At 40.8% G+C, this 18,728-nt stretch overlaps 1 protein-coding gene across 5 annotated transcripts in view; it reads left to right on the plus strand.

The window, feature by feature from the left end:
• LOC134534441 (atrial natriuretic peptide receptor 2-like) overlaps nucleotides 1-18,728 on the plus strand; it is a 368,135-nt gene that overhangs the window by 58,039 nt on the left and 291,368 nt on the right. The window contains exon 1 of one of the 5 annotated variants that reach the window (XM_063372925.1): nucleotides 14,280-14,525. The exons of the other annotated variants lie outside the window; for them this stretch is intronic. The gene's annotated coding sequence lies outside the window, so the exon portion shown is untranslated. Of the gene's footprint in view, nucleotides 1-14,279; nucleotides 14,526-18,728 lie in introns of those variants that run through there. 5 annotated transcript variants of the gene reach the window in all.

Consider the following 18,728-nt stretch of genomic DNA (forward strand, 5'->3'; position numbering starts at 1 on the left):
GAAGGTGAATTGTGGCAAGAAGCCAATTAACACATTACATCAACTTGATTATACTTAAGTTTGTGGAGTCAGGATATAACGTGGTATTTTCCGGTCTCCAAGTCATCTGGCGTAAACATATAACGTGGCTAAGTCAAATACGGAGGTGGCACATAACACAAGCAGTGACCAGTGAACAAACAGTTTTACTACTGACTACCTCTCCACCATGTGTATAGTTGAGTCCCGTCCGGAAGTCAAATATGTCGTGAAGTTGTAAGTTCTCTAATCTTTATCAAGAAATAGCTTAATTTTATCCGCCCAGAGAATTAAAAACGAACAGCACACTTTCACAATTTAAAATCGATTTGTGGGCAACCAGAATAGAAAACGAAATGTGCCGGAAAAAAAAAACGACGTGGAATCGTATTTCTACAGTTATTGAAGTCCAGCTCAGTAATGATGAGAGACGAAAATTTAACAGATTCATTTCTTGGACCAGTGTTATTTCGTGGAAAGATTTCGAGAAAAGCTGGGTGTTAAGAACACTGTAGCATCATCCCTGTGTTTCGTGATTGGTTGAGTTTCTGTGAGTTGCATGCCGACTGTTGGCACACGAATCGCAGCAGTTCTGCGTGTAAGCAAACGCGTACTGATTGGCCTGGCCAAATAAGGCAATGGCTTCTCTTGCAAACAGGCCGCCAATCACAAAGCAGATATTACTGTCGGAGGAATACCGCATTGCAGATTGATTCGCAATAAATCACTGTCTCTATTTATTTGACGATAGATATGGCCTAAGCATTCGTAAGTGTTAATCTCTGTGCTGCTTCCGCACTTGGGGTGCTTGAGCCGTTGCACATGTGAATGTTTCCAGTCTGTAACCAATAATAATCAAGCGCGAAAAATGTATCGGGATGTGAATAAAATTATTAAAGTGTAACTTTTTTTCCGGTGAAAGGAAATTCCGTTACTCTCTTTAGTTGCAAAGCAAATGCAAAGCAAATGTCTCACTAAAAAATAATGTTGTAACCCTGTTTTCATGACATGCCTTCCTTACTGCATAAGTTGCAATTGTAGTTTCCGCATGTATTCTCTTCTACGGACAATAAACAACCTCCGCAAACTGTTATTCCCGCCGAGGTCAGAGTGACCTTGGATTTGTTGACGACGCTGGTTGTAAACAAAGCTGGCTGCTGGCACGAGGCAGAGAATGGCAGAGGTGTGGTCACGCGTGGTTTGAAAGGGGATTAAAACCCGCCATATTGAGATTTTTAAGTATCTGTTCTCAACACAGATTTGTTTTATTTTCTGGCCCGATATATCACCGAACTTAAAGTCCAGCCACGTCGTATCACACGCTTCCAGAGGGATTACAGGCTGAAGTGTAATAAATAATATCCAAAGACTTGCAGAATTCACACTAGTAGGAGACAACCTAGAATGTATATCATTATACGTTTGAATTGCCCCTTTTTTTATTGGGTAACGGATAGTATGACACTCCAAGTCGTACCTATGACTAGAGACAGGAAAAATTCGCGCATTCATTTCGCGATAGGCTAAGAATCAAATAATTATACCTCAGTGCTGCTTCTGCTATTGGCTCACATATCATCTGGACCATTAAAAAACATTCAGGCAAGACTGTATCGAATCACAGGCTTCTACGTTGGTACGTCTTACAAGACGGTAGCCAATTAGTGAGCGACATTTGCCCGAGTGTACGACTGTGGAGTCCATAGGCCATCCTGAAGGTAATTAGAACCGCGAATGTTTACGGTCCATTTTGATAGTACTTTTGAGAAGAGTCCGAATTAGAGACCAGTTACATGATGCAGACTGTTCGCGTGCTCATGAGCCTACAATTAGTTTAATTTTTAATTATATTTATATAATTGGTTTTGAATCTTTCTGAAACTAACCGTTGGAAACAAAATACCATTAAAAGTTTAGCGGGAATATGGCGTGATCTTGTAACGGCGAAAATTCCCACACGTTCCACCTTCAAGCATTCACCAAGCTTTTCGATTGGTTGGCTAGCGCGGAACTTTTCACACTTCCGCTGCTACTCTTGAAATCAAGCTGCGACAATATGTGTGCACGTTCTCGCTGCAGAAGAACACAGGAAAGTCGCATACATTTCGGATTTCATAGTTGAGGTTCGGTCCCGCTCCTGTTGGTTATTCCAGTTCCTCGTCATTGTTGTTTATCAAGGTAGCTTGCTGTAAATTGATTACGATAGCTCTGTTTCATTTCTTGTTGGTAGGGACTGGAAAAAAAAAAAAGCGGGTTCAATGACCTTCATGGATGGACTCCATAGTTCTATGTTTAGTCGGGCAGATGTCACCCACTCATTGGCTGGTGTCTTGTTAGAACTTAGCAGCCTGTGATTCGACTATGGTCGAGTGTTTCTCATTGGTCCAGAGTCCTCCAGCTTTAAGTGAAAATGTGAATCTGCCAAATATGTTACACTCGATGTGGAATGAAACGTGAAAATGATTTGACTTATCTCTGGCGTAAATAAATACCTACTAAGTGTGAAGAAAAGTGCCTCATAGTGCAAGTTGCAAGTTTATATATATATATATATATATATATATATATATATATATATATTCTTAGCTGCCCTGCAAGTTCGGCATCCGTTGGAATAACACTGTCATCTTTTGTGTGGTCTGAATTGCGAGCCTGTTGCAATTTCAACCTGGGAGGTGCCAAGGGGCACATAAACTTGTTTAAGTGTATTGTTGTTTACGTGGACAACCTGTAGACTGGTGGACTGGAGTGAGTCTGTGTTTACTTTCGTGTGCACTTGCAATGTACGTACTTTCTTTGTTATTTATGTTAAAATATAACTAAACAATTTAATTTTTTTAAATTTAATTTTTTTATTTAAATATTTTTAAAAACCCAAGTGGGTCATAGGCTATGTTTTTTTAACAGTTTTTTTTTTGTAAAAATCCCAACCCGAAACACGCGGGTAAGGTATGTGGCTGCTAACCCTGCAACCAAGTCCAAATTAAGAAAAGTGCGTGGCCCTGGTATCGGCCTGTGAGCACGGTAAAGGGGCTGAGACTAGCTTGAAGCATACCGTATATGCAAAAAAAAAAAACATTTGCGCGAGTCCTTCAGAACTCGCCAGAGATTTCTAACATCTAACCCCGGTAACGAGCAAATTCACGTGTTCTCGTGTGACAGATACACTGATAATACGAAACTCGGACACCAAATTTTTAACGTAGAATTATTGAAAATCATGCCGAGCGTGATAAATTTACTGAAATTTTGTTTTCAACTACATTTCTTGACGTGAATCTTACGTAATTTCCGCACCCGCTGTTAGAAGCTACGTCGACTATAGAATCATGCCATTTACAGAGCGAATTTTTAAACCATACAATGAAACGGCTCCTATAAAAACGACAAAGATTTGGGAAAAAAAATTAAAAACCGGCGTCTGATATTTATAAAAATACTGCTCATCTTGTTAAAATTCATCCAGTTAATACTATGAAGTTTCCCTTTTGTCTTTAATGAACTTTGGTTCGCGCCTTTCGCCACAGATAGGCAGCACCGTGGTTACACATTTCAGTTCCATGCGACTTCCGTTCCATTAACAACGAAGTTACTCCTACCAATTGCCGTATGCCGAGAGCTAAGATGTTACACATTAAAAAAAATGTGATACTGATTATGGTTAGAGACAGGAAACTTTTTGTGATATACTTAGGAACGGGTTGAAATCCACCAACACCTGTAAGCTGATTTTAACGTCCACGATTGGACCAGAGGTTGTCTGAGAAACTCAAGTGGGCTTTGTTCGGTCCATTGGCAAACCCGTTACGTAGGGAAGACCAATTAATTCTCAAATTGCCAAACACTTGTCGCAAAAGTGAGCAGCCAATGAGCGATGGGTGTATGTAGAGCCCCTCCCCCAACTATGTATTTTTTTTTATGCCTCTACACTTTACAAGTATTCACTGATTGCGAAAATATTTGCTGCTCTGCTATCTTTTCCTAGAAAATATAACGTATGTGATAAATGAGTTATTTTTCCCCAAGATAAGAAAAATATACAACATTCAAGCACAGACGACTTGTGTAGGTTGACCTCATGCGCAAAACACGTGGGCCACAGATTATACTAACTCTGTCTCTCTCTCTCTCTCTCTCTCTCTCTCACCCTCTCGCCCTTGAATCCAACAGATTTGCGTCCCTGCTTCAACCAAACGATATTTGCTCACGTGTTTGAAGGACTACGGGCAGTATGTGAAATCGCGGAAATTATACAGCTTCTACTCATAATTAGGGACCAGAATAATCGTAGGTTCGTTAATCTCTAGGATGGACATCGTAGTTCCCCGTGTGTTCGTGCGGATGTGTATGTTTATTCGGAAGTTTACTGGAGAAATATATTAACTAGTTTCCACGTGATTCGATACTTGTTTTTGGCCGAGAGTTTCTCGTTGGCACAGAGTCCTGAGCTTATGTAAGAACATTGGAAACAATGCAAAGGAATACGTATTTAAATTTTAGTATATCACGAAATTAATTCGCTTTCTCCCCCCCCCCCCCCCCCCCCCCCCCCGTTCTCTGCCCATCGCCGATCAGAGCTTGTAAGGAAAGAAAATATGCAGGCATGAACAAAGAGTGTTGATTGAAGTCTTACAAAAAGTAATATTTTTCCAGCAATAAATCATTACATCTAATCAGTACAGAGAATTGATAATATTGTATTATTATCTAGTACCAGGCTTTACTCTTCTCACAAACAAGCCAGTGTGTGTTATCTGTGTGTTTTTCAATGACTGATACATTTTACCTTCTGTCCAGATTTTCTGTGTTTTATTATATTTACATGCATAAATGCCCGGGTAAGAATCCGAACCCAGTATTACTGCGAACACTATCGTTCAGTGCTAGAGTTGTTTTCCTGTAAATGTACAAATTTACAACTGCAGACCTGCCAACTCTCACGATTTTGGTGTGAGGCTCACGATTTTAAGGTCCATCTCACGCCCACACGCCAAAATAGTGTTTCCTCACGATTTTTTGGGGCCCCAAGATTTTGTTTGTAAAAGTTACAAAACAAGTTTTACGAAAGCTTACAGTAACGAGTTTCCATCAATACTCGAGTCACGTAAAGGAAGCAATTTTGCATTTTGTAGCGTGTGCCGTGCTGATTTTTCTATCTCGCATAGTGGAAGAGGAGACATGTGAAACATGTCGCTACAAAAAAAACACAACTAACACGTGAAGTGTATTGCTTCCAATAAAAAAAATTAATTGTGCTGAGCAGAATGTTATTTTACATCTTTTTTAGTTGCGGCCCTGCATGATCACTACACGACAGCGCTAAATTATGTTCAACTAAATTAAATCTGCAACCTATAATTTGTTGAAATAAATTTTGAAGCAGAGACCATGTAACATATGTACACTTAAATTTAAAGATTCTAATTTTTTGTTTTTTATATCTAACCTGTATTTATGGGCCTGGAAATTTGTATCGAGGACTTCATGATTTTTTAAATTTGAATGTTGGCAGGTCTGCAACTGTAATTTACGTGAATATTTCTGTCTATTTTCAAAAAAAAATTGTACAGTGTATCATAAAGCGTATTTCGCGTTAGGTCTCTAAAGATCATCTCTCATGATAACGTTTAAGGTATTTATAAAAGGATCCGAAAATATCCGCTGTTGAGTGGTTGAGGGGAGCGGGTTCGCGCGGAGCTGGCAGTGAAAGCTGTTGGTAAACTAAGAGGTAGGGAATGGCCGTGGGAGGGGGAAGGGGTTCCCTCCGGGTCGGGAAGTGGGTCAGTTGGGCGGCCCGTGACGTCACCCGGCTGGTATCGGCCGCGGGTCCCCGCTGCGCAGTATTTTCCGCGTCGGTCGTGTCGCGCATGCGCGCTGAAAAACAGGGAAAGTACCTGCTCGTATCTGCTCCCTCGCTCGCGGGCCGAACAACTCTTCCTGCACCAGGGCCACCAAGGTAAACGAAAGGGCCCCCGGAAGGGAAGGGGGGATAATTTTTTTTGGACCCTCCCTGATATTTCATGCCCAATTTTTCGAACACTACTGTAAAAAAAAATGTGAGCGAGTCTTTTAGTACTCGCCAGAGATGTGTAACACCTAACCTCAGCAACGAGCAAATTCTAGTGTGTTTTCACGTTGCAAATACACTAATAATACGAAACTCAGACACGAAATTTGAGTACCTAGTTTTCGCAAATATAATGCCGAGCGCGATTAATATATATATATATATATATATATAAATTATGTTTGCAACTCCATTTGTGGACGCTAATCATGCGTAGTTTCCACACCCGCCACTAGAATTCGCTGCCGGAGCAGCTACTTCGACCATGGAATCATTTGATTTTGCAGAGCGAAAGGTTAAACTATATGATGCAACGGGTCCGATAAAAGGTGATAAAAAGTAATTAATTAAATTATATTATTAAATCCCGGTTTTCGACATTATTCTCGACAAGTAATTTTTATCAAAATACTGCCCTTTTGTTTAAAGTCATTAAACAGTTAATGCATTTAAGTTTCCGTTAGACGCTCGCCCTGCGCGGGTCGTGGGACCTGCGCCTGGCTGTCGTTCTCGCGGGAAGCTGTCTCCCAGGCGACTCGGACCGCCATCTCACGAGCTACTTCGCGCGGGACTGATTCCAGCAAACAGGTCCAGTAAAGCAAGTGTTTTTGTTCTAACCTGTTTTGCTGTTATGTTCACGGGAGTTTGGGGCTACTGCGCACCTCGCCACAGTGTGTGTAAGCGTGTTGCTGTGGTTGCATAACGTTGGTTTGTGCTCATACTCAGGGCCATCGAGTGGGTAGTCAAGGATCTGGTGGTTGGGGGGAGGGGCATGCAAAAAATATCCAGAACCCAGCCTGGCGTGCAGTCTCCTTGTCGTGCGTGTGGCAACTGCGATTTGAACGGTTATCATAACATTATGTGGTGGAGGACCGAACATAAAGGTGTAATGCATGTCCCTTGACTGCTTTCAAGAAAATCTACCGTGATTTTCATTCCTAAAATTGTACTCTGAAGACACGTGTTTTTGACAATTTTCAAATTTTCTAAGAATCTTTTTAAAAACAAGATAGGAGAACAGAACTACTCATTCGCCCTCATCTTATTCTTAAATGCTTTTCGTGAACAAACACCATTCGGACATTCGGAGCAGTTTGCAAGTCGCTTAGTTTTTTTTCTTCTGAAGCTCTGCGCACTGTATGTGTGCCCAGGTGGGGCGGGCCCACTTAAAGAAAAAAAAATACAGGTAAACAACGATTGGATGGTCGAGTCACATTAAGGGCATCAGCCAAAGAGCAAACGACCAAGGCTCAAGAAAAAAACAGCAGCTTCAAGTATAGTCTGCAGGTCCGAAAGACTTAATGGCTAGTTTCACCATCATAATTCAGGCGTGTATTTTTTTCCCATACAAACTAGCACATTTTCTGTGTGCACCATTGTGTTTTGAACGCAGATTAAAAGACCATCGTAAACTTATAAGTGCACCAACAGTCTTGGCAGTTCATGACAATGATCTCGGATCAACAGAGCGCGAGCAGACTTGTCTGGTATTTGTACCAACTTTATTCGTGTTATTATTTTAATCTGGCGAAAATAATGGAGAATGATTTAAACAATATCCAATAAAAAAATACTTTTTTGAAAATTGTTGTTTTTCCAGTGTTACCTATATTTTAAGTGGGTTTGTTAATTACTCATGTTGTCATGTTCTTTTAATGGTTAAGGTTTAATGGTTTGTGTAACATCTTAGCTCTCGGTTTATGGCATTTAGTTGGAAGAATTTCGTAAATGCGACGTAAGTAAAGGAACAAAAATGTGTAACAGACGCTGCTGCTGTCTATGACGGATGGCGTGAACTAAAGTTCACAAACCAAAGACAAACTTTATACTAGTAACTGTTAATGAATTTTAATAAAATTAACAGTTTTTAATAAAATCCCTTGTCAAAAATCAGGTCCAAAGGCGGGTTTTTTTTTCTCAAGTATTTTTCTCTTTTATTATCAGAGCCTGTTTCATTTTATAACTTAAAATATCCGTCTGCTAATCAAATGATGCAATAGTCGACGTGGCTGCTCCGGCAGCGAATTCTAACGGCGGGTGCGAAGACTTCATGTAATTCACCTTCATAAATGTAGTTGAAAACCCAATTTGTGAATATTTATCACGCTCGGCATTATTTTAAAGAATTCTACGTTAAACTTTGTGCCCGAAATTTCGTATTATAAGCGTATTTGCAACACGAGATCACATAAATTTGCTCGTTAGCGTGGTTAGATGTTAGATATAACTGGCTGTACTGGAAGACTCTCACATTGTCTCTGAACAAAATCCATTAATATTGAAGCTTGTTTCGTTTTTAATAACTTTAGAATGCCGAATTGTGTTTTCAGTCTTTACGAGAAACAAGCAGAGACGATACAGCTACCGCATCAACCATTTGCTTGCCGTGTTACAGTTAATAATAATTGTATTATCTTCATATCGTTCCAGCTTACACGTAGAAACGCACGTAACATTTCTGTTGCCGCCGGTTGTCGCAGATTGATGTGTATGAACCTCGGTTTAACGTGAGCGAAGGGCGTGTAGTCCCAGATGTGTTGGCTGGGTCGTTACCACAACGCCGAAATACCACAACGCCGAACGTACAATAAAGCCGAATACCAAATTGACCGCAACTCCGACAGCTAGAAAACTTCTGTGTACCACGACGCCGAAATACAGTAACGATGAAAAATGTTGCTGCGGGGAGGGGGGCCACAGGAGCAAAATGAAAAACAACTGAATGAATTTGTGTGCTAACCTTACCTAACCTAACCTTTGTGGCAGTCCTGCAATGACATTTTTCGGCGTTAATGTATTTCGGCGTTGTGGTACACAGCAGTTTTCTAGCTGTCGGCGTTGTAGTCAATTTGGCATTCGGCGTTATGGTTTTCGGCTTTATTGTACGTTCGGCGTTGTGGTGCGTCCCCGTGTTGGCTCATATCCAAAGATCACTCTTGAACTACGGTCACTGGATCGTCGTTTGAAGAGCAAGATGGTGCAACAGGGTCATTCGGAAGACAAAGGGGAATGTAACTGCACGTCGCCTGCCTGCAAACAGCAAGGTTGGTTGATCTTCGCTTGGCGCAGGCTGTCGCCGCGGTCCGACGAGGAGCTACAAAGTTGCCCCCGCCCGGTATGAGTAAATTTAACCCCGCCAGGTAATGAAGGCCCGGGGGTAAATCCGGCGAGGGAGTCCTTGCCAAAGGCCGTGTCGCCCACTTGCTTGGACCGAAGCACCGCGCGCATTCCCGCCGCGGTAAGTCTGCGTAGTTCTCTCCCCCCCCCCCCTTCCTCCGTCCTCATTCCCCTACTCCCTCCCCCTCCAACTCCCCCCGTTCCCCTTCCTTACCACACACAAACCAGTCGCCAAGAAATAGCTTGTGATACTACTAGAAAAGAATGGTAAATTTGTACCTAACATGGCTATGGTTATTTTTGCATATATGAAAAACGTATTTCAAAATAATACTGAGTATTTATATTTTAATTGATTTTTCATTAACGCATATATTTTTTTTTAAACCATGTATAAGATGACCGAACATTCATTACCTAAACTTTATTCTGTGTTATTATGCTTATTAAGGTGCTCAGTTATATAACACTGGGAAGCTATGCAGTGAAATGTTTACTAAACTGTAAATGATTTAAATTCCTGCGTAAGAAACGGAACCGGGTATTACTGCGATCACTATTTTGTAGCGATACGGTTGTATTCACGTGAAAGTACAAATATCTGTAATTTTTACTTGAATATTTCTGTTCCGTCTACAAAAAAAAATTAATACGCGCAATTTGGTGGCTCGAGGCGACACACACGCCGGCCTTGGAGGAGTCTCACTCGAGCAGCGAGCCCGCCGGCGAGGTCGGCCCTAATCGGCGCGCGGCGCGGGATCGGTCACGTGTTCGCGACGTCCGCCGCGGGCGTCCTTGGGCTCGGGCGACCCGTCTCTGCTTCCCCCTCGCGCCGCCGCGGCGCTCTCGTCGGCGGCGACTGCCTCGCTGCAGAACAGCCGGGCTCGGAGTCTTCCTACCCCGACATCCCGCACAGTACCTCCGGTCAGGGCCGGATTTAGGGGAGGGCAACCGGGGCCCCCACAAACGGAGGGCCCCCACAATAGAGACTTCGGAAAAAAAACCTTTCAAATTCCGACAAGTAAACACTAGTTTTACCTTTACCTACAGTACTTTGTACATACGTGATTATATTATTGTTAAATATTAACAGAAATATTCATTAACACTAAAATTTAATTTCATATAATTCTTGTCTCCGATTATATTTATGTATGTTTTTTTTTAAATACTTAGAGAATCTACTTGATTTCACAATAAATTATTTATTGGAAAACTCGACTGAAAAAAAAAATGGTTCATTTAATTTGGAAAATAATTTGGGGCCAGGGGGCCTCCGCTCCTCTGTTGCCCCGAGGCCTCCAGACCTCTAAATCCGGCCCTGCCTCCAGTAGTTAGGACGCAGCCAATTGTCCGGTTAGCTGAAGCGAGGCGGCGTCTGTGCTGGGATGGGTAGCCTCGGCCTTTGGACATAGCTGGATATCTATAGTAACACCTCTCCCGTTTCGCCCGTGGGGGCCCCAGGCCAGTAGGGCTTAGGCCAAGAGGGCTGGGCCAACAAACCAAAAGGGGGAACAATCCTCTATACAGTTTACTTACTTACCCCGACATCCCACCCAGTACCTACAATAGTTAAACCTTTTCCCTGAATAGCTTTCCAATTTTAACTGCGCGTATCAATAAGCACAATAACACAAAATAAAGCCCGTTTATTGAATATACGATTATATTTTCATTGGTTAAAAAAAATAATGATTGGACGAAACATCAATTAAATTTAAAATTATGCACCATTTCACGTCACTAATATTCAGCATCATCTCGAGAAAAAAAAAAGTATTTGTTGCATGCAAAAATAACTATACATAGCCATTTGTTGTACACAATTACAATATATTTTTGTTGTATTAAAATCATACTTCTTGGCAACTGGTTTCCAAAGGAATCTTTACATAGAACTTCATTGTTGCGAGATTCATACTACCCAGATCGTTAGCAATATAATTATTAATTTGGATACTATCGATAAATACTTATTTTTTTGATTTTTTAAGGTCATGAAATATAACCTTTTAATAGCTTTGTTATATTTGTATAGGTACATTCTATAACAAGAAAAAAATCAATTATCGACACCAATTATTTTCAGGAGAAACTATTTGTAGCATTCGGTCACCATTTCATAATTTCATTTCATTAATTATTTCCTATAGTTTAACATAACTAAAATCGATATTTAAAAAATATTGACGATAAAAACGGTTGAAACCAAGATGGTGTCTTTTGTAACGTTTCCTCAGAAGATAATTAATATTGTTAGATGCAGCTCATGATGAAATACAAGAAGAAAATGTATTTACAAAATTCCCTTTCCACATTTTCCTATTAAAATATATATTTTTAAATATGCATATTACAATTTTTTTTAGTAAGTTATCTCCAAAACTTTTGTGCTCTTTGGGTGTATCTGGCTACAGAGCACACTGAAACAAGGACAACGCTATAATGCGACAACGAACAAAAGAACGTTCTCAGTTTTTCTTCTGCGCATCCGCAGACTTCCCCTACGACGGGGAACAAGGAGGGGTGGCAAACCAACCCGTCACGCCCATGGAGCTAATATACAGTCCTTGGTCACGCCTGAGCCCGTCTTACACGAACACCAATGGCGTACTTATGCATTTCATTTTTTCATCATTTGACCACAGTGGCAACTAAATTGCGCCTCAGAATTTTTAAATTAGTTTTCCAAGAAGTCTACGTCCCTCGTGGCATAGCATTATTGTTATTGTTTTTCCCATTTTAATGTTTAATTTTATGATGATGTTTTGATTGAAGATTCATGTATCGACTCGTCGTTTAAATCACAAACATTTAAAACTTTATATATATATATATATATATATATATATATATATATAAATTTAAAGGCTCATTCAAATGCATGGCTGAAGAAACTTAGATTCACCGAGTCTAATTTATTGCGTAGGAATTTAAAATTATATTTGCGCAAAGATTATACCGAAGTGGTTTAGAATCCAATTTAAATGTAAGTACTGCTTCAAAACATTGAAACAGGCATAGAAAATAACCACTTCGTAGACTAGGAAAAAAATCTAGCCTACAATTAACATACCTAATCACCTATTCCGAATCACAAAGACTGCTTTCCTCACTGTCTGTATCGCTTGCAGTGTCCGTGTCACTTGAACATCCGACATTTATTTTTATTTTATCAATTCCAATGTCAATTCTCCTGTCACTGTTAACATAGTCCACTTCAATATTTTTCACATGCTTGCAACACTCTTTCCATTTGTCCACAGAATAGCTGCTGAACAATTCCTCACACAATTTTCTTTTATCATCTAGCGTTGAAGAGATTCCTTCCCTCATTTGTTTTTGATGTCTGTCCATACCAGCTCAATCGGATTCAAATCAGCATGGTATGGAGGCAGGCGAGTGACATCATGGCCACACTCCGTGATTAACGCATCTATTTTAAATTGTTTATTTACTGGCGCACTTTTTACTAAAAGCAGAAGACTCGCTTTGGTCATTGTTAAAGAGAATGAAATATTGTTTTTTGCTAGCCAGTTTTGGATGTCTTGTTTTAAGGATGATGATGTAGGTTTTTTGTTTAGCTGTGCATTATGATAACTGGCGTTGTCCAGAACTACAACACATTTTCCAGGTAAATTTGGCAGTAATTTACTTTCACCCACATTGATTAGTTTTCAAAATTCATATCGTCGTGGTAGTCTCCAGATTTTTGTATTGACTTAAAAATAAGTAAAGCATTCGGAACAAAGCCTTTTTCTCCACCCCATGAACAATAATTAATCTTGGACCTTTCCCAATGGATTCTGTGACGCCTATTTCCGTATCTGACTGCCAACAAGAACTTACGCTGTGTGTAGCATGAACATAAGTTTCGTCAACATAAACTACGGTTCTGCCAGCCTCACGTAACTCACGCATTTGTTCAAGATAGCGCCCTCTCCAAGCAGCTATTTCTGGCTTTTCAATCAAAATCTTTCTCTTCGATAGACACTTTTTCTAGCGAAACCCTAACCTATTCAAAAACTTTTGCAAGTATTCCCTGTTACAGTTCAAAACGTTGTCTTCTTGCAAAGCCTTCGTCAACTTATTAAATGTCGGAACCGATTTCCTTACTGTATAAAACTCGTGAATTTTTCTCCGCACGGCACCACTTGTAAAATCGTCTACTTCGATTATTTTCCTATGCTCTGTTTTCTTACCAGTCGGTGTCGAAAAAGCTAAACTGGTTTTGCTCTTAATTTCGCCTTACCTTCTGCTAGAATTCGTCTAACTGTTGATACAGAGACACCTGTTGCAGCACTTGTTGTTTCAGCGACATTGTATGTCAATTTATACAACTGTTTTTATTTACTGAGATGTGTTGCAACATTGTAAACAATCTCACGAGCTTGTCCCCGCACTGGCGTGCCAGACTTAATACGTGATTTAAATCCCGACGTAGAAGCCATTACGTAGATCGGTTCGTGTAATACGGACTGCGAGACAGCCGAGCGCGAAGGTGTTATCAGCCAGACAGCGGCTCCATTACTAACCCCCTCCACTTTCTGACGCGCTCATCATGTGACCGCCTGCTGGCAGTGAGATCTGCGCAGGTTCTTTTCCTTGTTGTCGCACCATAATAGAATATATCGGGCATTGGAAGAAGACATTCATATGCAGACTGAAAACTAAGGATGAGACACGCTATGGCCAGCAGTGTGCCGATGTGTTGTGAGAGGAGGAAAAAACTATGCTGAGGCCTGCTAGGAACACCGATTGTTATTCGGGCGGCCGTTAGAAAACACGAGCCCAGCGCTGCCACGACGAACAGGGCAGTATCTCGGGGTGATTGCGCCATGACGTCACCCGCCCTCCCCCCCTTCTCCTTGGCGGAACATTGGCCCCGAGCTAACGACTGATAGCGCCTCGTAGCGGGGAGGGGCGCCACAGCCAATATGTACGGTATTGCGAACCGAGGGATCGACGGAGAGGGGGAAAGTAGTTGTTGGGAGGGGCAGGAGGGGAGGCGGAGAGAGAAAGCCCGAGAGAGCGCTTGACCTTCTACCGTCTGCTTGTTGCGTGTTGTTGTTTGTTGTTCCTGCGCCCAGCAGCCTAATGTCACATTCTAGGCACTCGTGGCCGAGCGCGATGAGACCGCAGTTATTATCGCCGTGAGCTTGTAGTTTAGACGCTGAAGCCTGCTAATTAAGGGCCCCGCCTACCTGGGTACACATGCAGGGTGAACAACTTCAGAAAAAAAATCCACGCGATTTAAAAACCGCTCAAGAGGTATCCGAGTGGTGCCTGTTAAAGAAAAACATTAAGAATACCCTGAGGGCGGGTGAGTAGTTCTGTTTCCGTATTTCGTTTATAAACTATATTTTTAGATGATTGAAAATGGCTAAAACGCGTTTTTTCCCTTCAGTTTGAAATGAAACGCCCAGCACAGTTTTTTTTTTTAAACACCCAAGGGTTTTTGCATTGCACCTATATCTTCATTTCTCCTCCATATAATGTTAAGAGTTACCGCTCACATCTCATAGTTTCTCTATGCTCGACGAGAATGCGCGCCATTTCAGAGCCTTGCGCTTAGAGTATATATCTGAATAGGAGCACCAACGAGCGTCGCACTTGTCATCCCGCCTCACTAAATACACCCCTGACTAGGCGGGCCCCTTATCAACTAGTAATTGACAGCATAAGCAAGCTTGAAAAAACATTATCTTTATGCCTTGTGTGCTTACCCCCGTGAGGTGATTATCGTCAATAAAAGAGTTAAAACTTTTCAACTTCGTGCACTGTGAACATATCATAGTGTGTCGTGCTGAATATGCCTTTACGTTTTTTTTTAAATCATCTTGATTAGGCTCATTTGTGTGTGCTTTAGCTCTTTAATTGATAGCGGTACTTATCGTCTATCCTCAGATAGGCAATTTAATAGGCAATTCAAGATGGCGGGGTACGTTCTTCATTTACATCCATAGCGCATCTCATCCCTAGTTTGCAGTGCGCAATACGCTTTCTCTCTCATACCAATGCAAGATTGCTGCCATAGCACTGTCTTTGATTAGGTGTGCTGAGTTGCCAGATATACTCCACAGAGCACATAAGTTTTTGACACAACTTTGTAATGTAATGACTCATTTTTAAAATATTACTGAACCATTTGTAAAGATAATTTTGGAAATAAAATTTGCTGTTCTAGTTAATCAAGAAAATCATCTGATAGTTTTAATTTTTATTTTTAACGAGTCTTAATTGAAATACGCCATCTTGTTGAAGCCATTTTTGCTAGCAATTTTTATGTAATTTAATAATAAAACTTTTTTGCTCTTTTGAGCATAGCACATAATTTAATAGAGTGCGTTATTATTAGTGACCGATTGCTACAAATAGTTTCTTCTGTGATATGATTATGATGATAATAATACGTGCTTAGCATTGAATATTTTTTTTTTGGCCAGAAAAATTAAAATTGTAACAACTAGACACTAATTTATGATGTTAGAAAAAACATAAAATATTCAGATTAATAATAAAAAAATTAGCGAGTACTCGCCAGTGATGTGTAAACATCTAATATCGGTAACGAGCAAATTCATGTGTTCTCACGTTGTTCAATTTGCAAATAAAACTTTTCGACAAGGAATTTTATTTAAATACTGTCCATTGTTGAAATTCAGTAAAACAGTTAATACTTTAAAGTTTTCGCACACGTTAGAAGTTATACTTCTATGGCATTACTATAAAATTAACCTGAAACATTTTAAAACATAATATTATAACTCAAACTATTAGTTTGTACATTTGTTTTTACTTAAACGATTGAAATATGCAAATAATTGCTACAAACAACCCTTTTCCTTATTCAGCTGATTCAACGTTATTATAATTTAATATTTGTATAATATATTGTTATTAAAAAAAGTGAAGAGATTTGAACCATATCCTTTCAGGTTATGAAACGTTCGCGTTACCGCTGTGCTTCCAAGCCCGTTTACAGAATTGCAAGAAAATATGTATTTATAACCAATGAAATGCCAGTTTTCTTGGGCATTTTAAAACTTAAGATTTTTTTTTCAGTATGACTATTTTGGCGCACCGAATATATTTTCGGGGTAGTTCCACTGTCGTGAAAATTTCATTTGACACACCAGTACGTTTGGCGTGTACCCTTATGTTTTAAGAAAGTGACTACGTACGGGGTTTTATTTTGCTACACGTGGGTCCGCGCCATCTTTGTGGTCACATTTCCGTTACATTTTCTAGAAATTACTCCTAACGAATGCCGTGTACAGAGAGCTATAAGACGTTAGGACACGTCATTGTTGAATCTCGTGATTGAAGATGACTTGGAAAAGGGGGGAACGGTGCACCGCACCCTAGGCGGGGCGACGGAGCGGACACTGCAGCGTGTTCACCTGCTCTGCCAAGGGGGGAGGGGGGAAGTCGCGGCCGCCGCCGGCCTTGTTTACACCTCGCGGCGTTCCTGCGGCGGGGTCTGTTGGCGCGGGACCAACCCCGACCCGGCTCCCCGCCGCAAATAAGAGCAGCCCGGCGAGGGTGGCTTCACGTCCAATCACAAGCACTGCCCATGCACTCATACCAGGGGCGTAGCCAGGATTTTATTTTGGGGGGGGGGATTAAACATTTGGCTATTCACCCACCCCCCTTTACGAAGCGGGAGGGTCCGGGGGCCCTCCCCCGGAAAAATTTGGAATTTTACGTGCAAAATGGTGCTATTTTAGCAGTTTTCATAATATAACATTGAATATTGTTCTGCTGTAAACATTATTGATTTTGATTATTAAAACACAAATTACAAACTCAACTCAGGTAAAAAAAAACCTTCCACACATTTCGGGGGGGGGGGGGGGGGGATGGAGCCCTATGATCCCTCCCTTCCCTACGCCCCTGACTCATACACTTAACCTAGCGTGGTGTAAATACTTACTTCTATTTCGCATGCAAATAATTAATTGAAATGAAACAATACTATGACTGGGGTGAGATTATAAGCACGTATAAAATTAATTATTCAATTTATATAATCGAGATACATTTTAATAAATAAATAAAAATCAATAAATATGCAGAAAGTTTATTCTAATTAATTTTAATAAATAATAATGAAAAAAAAAAACGGCTACCATGAGAACGGCCAAGAGAATACTAAACTATCTACAGATAATGGAAGCTTCAAGCAAACTGACATCGTTATACATACGGGAATATAACCTCACTTATATAAATAAAGTTTATAGATTATTTGTATCACTAATCTTCACAATAAATAGATTTTTTTTTTTTAATAATACGGACCAATATTCAAAATAAATCACTAAAATATAAGATTTAAAATCACATGTATAATTGTTACATTTATATAGCTTTTTTTTATATCCTGGTGCGCGCTCATCGTAAAAAAATGACGGCTGCAAGTTTTTAAAGTGGATACGTCGTCCTAGGCTTGCGGCTGTTTACCGTCGGTGATGCCTACACTCGCTCGGCCGGGTGACCTCCGCCATCTTAGCTTTCTCCCTCCCCCTGCAGAGTCTGGCCCGTTCAGCACCGGTGAGCGGCGCCTTTTTTTGGAATCGTCACAAGCTGTTCTTCTAATCGTCAATTATTGCAAATTTGATTAGGTATATGAATTCGCCAAATGCCTCTAAATTTATTTTTTGTGCACTATTCTTCGTAACTTTGTCTTTCAGTTGTTATTTCGTAAACGGTTTTAAAAATATTTAAAAAGTGATTAGTTTACTTTTTATGCACAATTCTTTTAATCAAATTGGTTAATGCGTGGCTCCAATATCAGATCTCAAAGTGAACGAAGTCACCCGAATCGATAGTTCATGAGTTTCTTGCCTATTACTCGAAATCAATAAATTTACGAATTTGTTTATAATGACGCACGCTTCCTTTACATATGCTCTACTTGAATGTACTAAACCCGGTTTACATTTTGCAACGTTTCAATATCCATCCTATTTTCGTTACACTCCACATTTCAAATTTGCATCCCGATTCATAATCCATATTCACGTCGAAAATAACAGTAACGCAGTACATGCGCAGTGTGCAAGGTTATATCAAGCAGCTGCTCCCCCCCCCCCCCTACTTTTCCCAAAGCTGGTAGAAAAGTAAAACAGTAATTGTTAAGAGGCTCCTAGCGACGAGGCCGGCCAGTTAGTCTACGCCCCAATCTGAATCCTGGGGGGGGGGGGGGGGGATGCATGTAGCGCCCGTCCTTTCCCATCAAGAGTTCGCGACGTCTCTCAATCTCTCTCTCTCGAATTTCGGCAGGCTTCCTGAGACCCGTCGCGTGAAGTGGCGTAACTAGGACGCCATTAATCTTGCAGCTTCGAGCGTTGAGTCGACTCTGATGGCGCGACACTTGGAAGGGCTACGAGACCTTTCCAGGGCGGGGCTGAGTGGTATAGGAACGGGGATGATGACCTGTGAAGAGCGTGAGTGACGCCGTGCGAGCGACAAGCGGGCGACAAGCAGGGGAATTCCTGTGCAAAGGTTGGTGCATCGCGTC

This window comes from Bacillus rossius, chromosome 1, assembly GCF_032445375.1.
Source record: "Bacillus rossius redtenbacheri isolate Brsri chromosome 1, Brsri_v3, whole genome shotgun sequence".
In the NCBI taxonomy this organism is placed as follows: domain Eukaryota; kingdom Metazoa; phylum Arthropoda; class Insecta; order Phasmatodea; family Bacillidae; genus Bacillus; species Bacillus rossius.